The sequence below is a fragment of the Nelumbo lutea genome, chromosome 2 (genome assembly GCF_056320005.1).
Source record: "Nelumbo lutea isolate HS-2025 chromosome 2, American lotus-T2T, whole genome shotgun sequence".
Taxonomy (NCBI): Eukaryota; Viridiplantae; Streptophyta; class Magnoliopsida; order Proteales; family Nelumbonaceae; genus Nelumbo; species Nelumbo lutea.
Window position 1 is genome coordinate 50,657,855 of NC_142685.1, and position 6,664 is coordinate 50,664,518.

At 38.5% G+C, this 6,664-nt stretch overlaps 1 pseudogene; it reads left to right on the top strand.

The window, feature by feature from the left end:
- Nucleotides 1-3,379: 3,379 nt before the first annotated feature.
- On the top strand, nucleotides 3,380-5,415 carry LOC148870606 (L-type lectin-domain containing receptor kinase SIT2 pseudogene; annotated as a pseudogene).
- The last annotated feature ends 1,249 nt before the right edge of the window (nucleotides 5,416-6,664 follow it).

Sequence of the window (6,664 nt, forward strand, 5' to 3'; positions counted from 1 at the left end):
TAGGTAGCTCACCATCAGGGAGTTCATCACCAAGTAGCTCACCACCAGGCAGTTCATCACCAGGGAGCTCCGCCATCCTCTCCTAGGAGCAGGTCAAATGATGAGACACTTAGCCAAAAAAATTGATGCATCACAAAAAAATGATACGTGACCAGAAAAGGTTACATCAGTTTCTTTGAATGAGTCAAGTATGCATCCTTTTCAGATTGTTCAATTGAAGTAAAGATAATATAAATTTTGTAGATTTGAAAGAGAAGCTAGAATTGCCGTAAGCGACACTGTGACGGAGGGAGGTGAGAGTCAATGATAATACAGATTATAATAAATTTTTCGTATTCTACCTCTTTTTACATTAATTTATTATTCATATTATCGATATCGTTTAAATAATTTTTACTACTTTTACATTATTTTTTATCATTAAATGATATATTTTATATATTTAATTTTTATTGCTATTATTGTTTTATTTTTCTACATTTTATCATATTTATAATAATTTTTACTAATTTATCATTTTTATATTATTTTTTATTCTTTTTTGATAACATTTATTGATTTTTATCATATTTAATATTTTGTATTATTTTTTATAATATCTTATTACTTTTAATAATTTTCATTTACTTTTGTTTAAATAATGACTTTGAAGGATAAATTTGTAAAATCCAAACTTCTCAGATGTCATAATCCCACTATATTCAGATGTTTGCAAAAGCAGAGAATCAAAATTTCCTTAAATGCTTTCAGAGATTTTTTGGAAGTTTTTTCACTTTTCAGACTAAAGATTTTCCGAACGCCACCTTAGACTGAGCTTGAGTTTGATAGACATTGGGCTTAGAGTTGGATTGATTGTTCAGCTACGAAATAAGTGCTGCCTATCCATGAATCCAAAGTTTAGGGGGTTCAGGTAGGGGGCTGGGCTGGATGAGGTCAATTTAGGCCTAAAACTAAGAGTTGGGCCTAAGGCCTGAGATGAAAGTCAAGCCCAATTATTCAATTCAGGCTCAACGTGAACTAAAATTTGTCATGTTGCTAGCCGGACTTGGCTAGGCTCGGGTTAGTTAATTGGGCTCAAAGGGGGTTGTGTGTGTGTATACATGCTTATATACATGTATTTATGTTATTTATGTATTAACATATGATATATATACAATAGTTTCACTCTTCATCCATGGAGGCTCCTCAACCACACACCTCCAGTTTTGCATACAACTAGCCATAAGATGAGTTGGCCTATCAAAGTCCCTCTTAACAAACTCAAAATAGGCCGCACCGAAAGAACTTAATTTCATCATCTACTAAATCTACAAACTGTCAGGTAGGTGCTTCAATGGACTGGTTTTAGGGTTGATCCAAGTCAAAATCAATTTAGATGGATTGGATGGACCAATAAGATATATTGAATTGGACCGGTATGGATTTAATGGTCCAAAGTATTTATTAACTTGGACTGGACCTAATCCATCTATAATGAATTTATATTGAATGGGGTTGGAACCAATTTAACTTAAAACCAGTTTGAACAGATTGGATGGTCCAAATTTTAAATGTTCGTGAGATTGAATTGGATCTGGTCCATTTATAATAAACTCAGAGTTGAATTGGACCAAATCTAGTCCAATTGACACCCCTAATTGGATGTCAATGTTTTTAAGCAAAATGGCTAATCTTTATTGAGTATGAAACAGCCCTCGAAATCTGGCCAAGTGATTGATCAACCACTCCAACCAGCCGGTTCATCCATGGATTGTAAATATAGATGTTAGGAATGGAAATACTATTGAATCCTATCATCATCATCATCATCCAATCCTTATCCAAATATATGGGATTGGCAACATGAATTCTTTTTCTTTAATCTATTTTATGTAATATCTTATACATTATTAAATTATTGCTACTTAAACCATTTCTTAATACTTTGTTTTTTTTCTGTTTATTCCTTATCTAGGCTTCAATGGCTGAGCGAAAAAACAAATTCATTTTTAGGTCGTATTTAATAACACAAAGGCTATTCTATGTTTTTTTTTGGGGGGGGGGGGGCTAATTATTAAAAACTATTTTAATAAAAATGAAATGAGAACATAGAACTAGATCGAATAACAGATAGTAGTGGTAATAAACCACCACAAGGCATATTTCAATTTAATCGGCATGACAAGCGACTTTTATGTTAGACTTTTCTAATTAGGGTTTTACTCATGCAGACTTTATCCGTATGCCCTTTCCTCCCTTTCTCTACTTCCCGCTTCCTATCACTCATTAAAGTTTTCCCTCTATTTCTACCCAAAAAAGAAAATTTTGTCCCGAATTTGGCTTCAGTGCATGCCCGTATTCATACCGTTCGAACAGTCTTCTGTAACCTTATATTGCAAGACTGTAAAGAATGTTCGAACGGACGACCGAAGCTGAACTCGTCTGTCCCTACTCCCTATATTTGTAGATCGACAAATAACCAGATTCTAGAAAGGTGATGTGAATTCTTCGAATTAAGTACGCCCATGAATGTGTGTTGACTGTTGACCCCTTTTGCAGTAATTGTGCAGTAACAAGTTCATGCAAGGCCAACCATGTCCCTATATTTCCGGTTTTCCACCATCAAGTGGTTCTACTTCTGCACGCTGCTTTGAAGTTTAGGCGGGTTGAAGGAGTCACAGTGAACTGCAAGATAGTATTTTACTTTCGGCATCGTAGATTTTTCACATATACAATATATATATATATATATATATATATATATATATAACAATTAATAATAAGCAGATGAAAAACTTATACAAGTGGCAAACGACCTAGTCTAATTTGGTGTTCTAACCTCAGTCACCATTTAATTCATAGAGGATCAGATCCACCAACGACAGACTTGATGGTTGATCACTTGATCCAACATATAAATTGCGCTAAAAGTCAGCCAACAAGATTGCCGAGCAAATTAAAAAAATTAGCATGATCAGATGACTTCCGGACTTGTGATTTAGAAGTGACATCATTAGATGCAGACAGTTTCAGTCCTCCGATTACCTGAATGGTTCTAGTGTGATAATAGATCTCTTAAAAGTTAAAACAGGATCCATCCAATGGTGGGTGACAGACTCCCAATTCTTTAGTCTCGCTTTGGAAAGAGTATAAATGTAGATATGTACTGTCTAAATACATACAAAATAATATAAAATATAAGTTTTTGCACTCTACATATTTATATTTGCATTTGTACTCCTTCCAAACTCAGCCCCAAGGAGTCAAGAACTCGGGGGAGTAGAAATGGATTTCATAATCCAAATCCAATTGCTTTTGAATCCGTTGACCTCATAATAAAATTTCCTTTTGCCTTCTGAAAGAGAAAATAGAAGAGAAGTTTAGTGGGCATCTTTTCGCAATGGCCTTCCAATCACTTGAATCTCTGCTAGTGCTCTTTGCTTCCATGAGCCTGCTGGTAGCAGCCTTAGCCCAAGACAATGTCAGTTTCGTTTACAACGGGTTTCAGAAAGATGATGTGCAACTGGACGGAATCGCCTTCATCCATTCCAACGGTCTGTTGCAGTTAACCACTACGCCTAATCAAAAGCTCGGTCATGCTCTGTATCCATCTCCTCTGAGGTTTAATTCTTCTTCACCTGAATATTCTCAGTCTCTTTCCTTCTCTACCACTTTTGTATTTGCCATGGTTCCCCAATTGACTACTGTGAGTGGCCATGGCATCGCCTTGGCTTTCTCGCCATTCATGGGTTCCCAGGTGCTGTGGCAAGTCCGTACCTGGGACTGTTCAGTGAAAACAACAATGGAAACTTCTCCAATCACGTTTTCGCCATAGAGCTAGATACAATTCTTAGCCCCGAATTTGATGATATAAATGATAATCATGTTGGGATCGATGTGAACAACCTTAAGTCAAATGAATAAACTCCAGCGGCTTATTATTCAAGCAAAGAAGGGATCAATAAGAGCCTGCACCTCATAAGCGGAGATCCAATGCAAGTTTGGATAGAGTATGATGGCGTAGAGAAGCAACTCAATGTAACATTAGCTCCACTTTATTACCCCAAACCTGAGATTCCCCTACTGTCGACATCACTTGATCTTTCTTCGGTTTTCATGGACTCTATGTATGTGGGTTTCTCTTCGTCCACTGGTTCGATTGCAAGCTCCCATTATATTCTTGGGTGGAGCTTCAACAGAAGCGGCCAAGCGCAAGAACTGGAGCTTTCTAGTCTTCCTTCACTTCCAATTTCAAGACAATCCCAGTGGAAGCAGAATCTAAAAATTTGGTTACCGTTTACTATCGCAGCAGCTCTACTAATAACAATTATTGTGACTGTCTACATGATCAGGAGAAAGAAGTTCGCGGAAGTACTTGAAGATTGGGAACAAGAATATGGCCCTCACAGGTTCGCCTACAAGGACCTGTACAGAGCGACCAAAGGATTCAAAGACAAGGAGCTTCTTGGAGCCGGTGGCTTCGGAATGGTTTATAGAGGAGTGCTACCGGATTCCAAATTACAAGTTGCAGTAAAGCGATTCTCCCATGATTCAAATCAAGGGATGAGGGAATTTGTGGCCGAGATAGTGAGCATGGGGAGGTTGAGGCACAGGAACTTGGTAAAACTACTTGGATATTGCAGGCGAAGAGGGAAGCTCATCTTGGTTTATCATTACATGTCGAATGGGAGCCTTGACAGTTTCCTGTATGATAGTGATGGAAGAAACCTCAGTTGGGTTCAACGCTATAGAATCCTTAAAGGAGTGGCATCTGGTCTTCTATACCTACATGAAGAGTGGGAGAAAGTCGTCGTACACAGAGATATAAAGGCCAGCAATGTTCTATTGGATGACGACATGAACGGGAGATTATGAGATTTTGGGCTTGCAAGGTTATATGATCATGGCTCCAATCTTCAAACCACTAACTTGGTCGGTACCGTAGGCTATCTTGCACCAGAGCTTACCAGAACCGGCAAGGCGGACACCAGCACTGATGTGTTTGCTTTCGGGGCTTTTATGCTCGAGGTCGCTTGCGGAAGGAGACCCATAGATCCTCTCCTATCGGTGGATCGAGTTGTTTTGGTGGATTGGGTGTACCAGTGCTGGAGGAGAGGAGTAATTCTTGAGGTGAGGAATCCTAGACTAGAGCATGATTATGTAGCTGCAGAAGTAGAACTGGTTCTGAAGTTGGGGCTACTTTGCTCACACCCTTTGCCTACAGAAAGGCCGACCATGCGGCAGGTCATGCAGTACTTGAATGGAGACGGCATCTTGCCTGAGATATCACCAGAATATTGTAAGATTTCTGCAGTTGAGCAAGAGGCCTCTTCATTCCCTTCACTATTTGGGATTGGGAGGACGCCTCTCCATTCATACACTACCGCTAGCAGCATTGATTCCATACTCATCTATGGCCGTTGATGGTGTCATGCTATGTACATGTATTATTTCAAAATTTCTCTATGAATAGCTTTTGCTTCGTTATGGTCTCATTTTGTTGCTGAAAGATTCATCGGAAGGAACCCAGATTTCCTACTCACTTTTCCTACCCACTCTCTACCCGCCGTGAACAAGTGCAATGGATTCTTCTACTGAAATTTTTTATCTGAGAAAATATCTTCTTTGAATCAATTGAACGTTGAAAGTTGAAACCCAAACCCAGTTTGTTAGACATTGGGCTTAGAGTTGGATTGATTGATTTGTTCAACTACGAGAATACGTATTGTCTATCTATGAATCCAAAGTTTAGGGGTTTAGGTCAGGCGGACTGGGCTGGACTAAGGACAAATAGGACTAATCCCAAGAATTGGGCCAAGGCCTCAGATGGAGGTCAAGCCCGTTTGTTCAATTCATACACAACCTGAACTGAAATTTGTCCTATTGTAGTCAATTGGGCTCAAGGGGTTGTATACATGCTTATATGCATGCATGCATTAATGTATACACTAAAGTTCATTCACCATCCATGAAGGAGGCTCCTCAACCACATACCTCGAGTTTTCATAAAATTAGCCATAAGATGAGTTGGCCTATCAAAGTCCCTGTTAACAAACTCAAAATAGGCCGCACCAAAAGAACTTAATTTCATCATGTACTAAATCTAGACACTGCAAGGTAGGGGTGTCAATGGACCGGTTTTAAGTTTGACCCCATCCAAATCAAAATAATGGATTGGATGGACTCGTGGATGATTAAGGTATATTGAATTGGACTAATCCATACTTAAAGGTTTAAAATATTTATTGGATTGGATTGAACCTGGTCCATCCATGATGGATTTACATTGAATTGGATTGGATTGAACCAATACCCATTTCATTAATAAAAGATAAGAATATAGGTGTCCAGGGACCAGATTTGGATTAGAATCAATCTAAATTTAAAACTAATTTGAACAGATTTGATGGCCCAGACATTGAATTGGATTGGTCCAGAGTGTTCATATGATTGGATCTTTTACATTTATAATATATTGGACTGAATGGGATTGAACTAAATCCGATCCAATTGACACTAGAGGGCAGAAATGACCAAATTTGAGTATCATGGCAGGCCCCCATGCCACCAAATTCCACTTCGACAGCATTATCCTGTGCCAGAAAATGGGAATCTGCAAGACCAAGAACAGAACCATTAGTAGATAAGACCTGCTGTTCTCGAAATGAAATATTTAGGTCCCGTT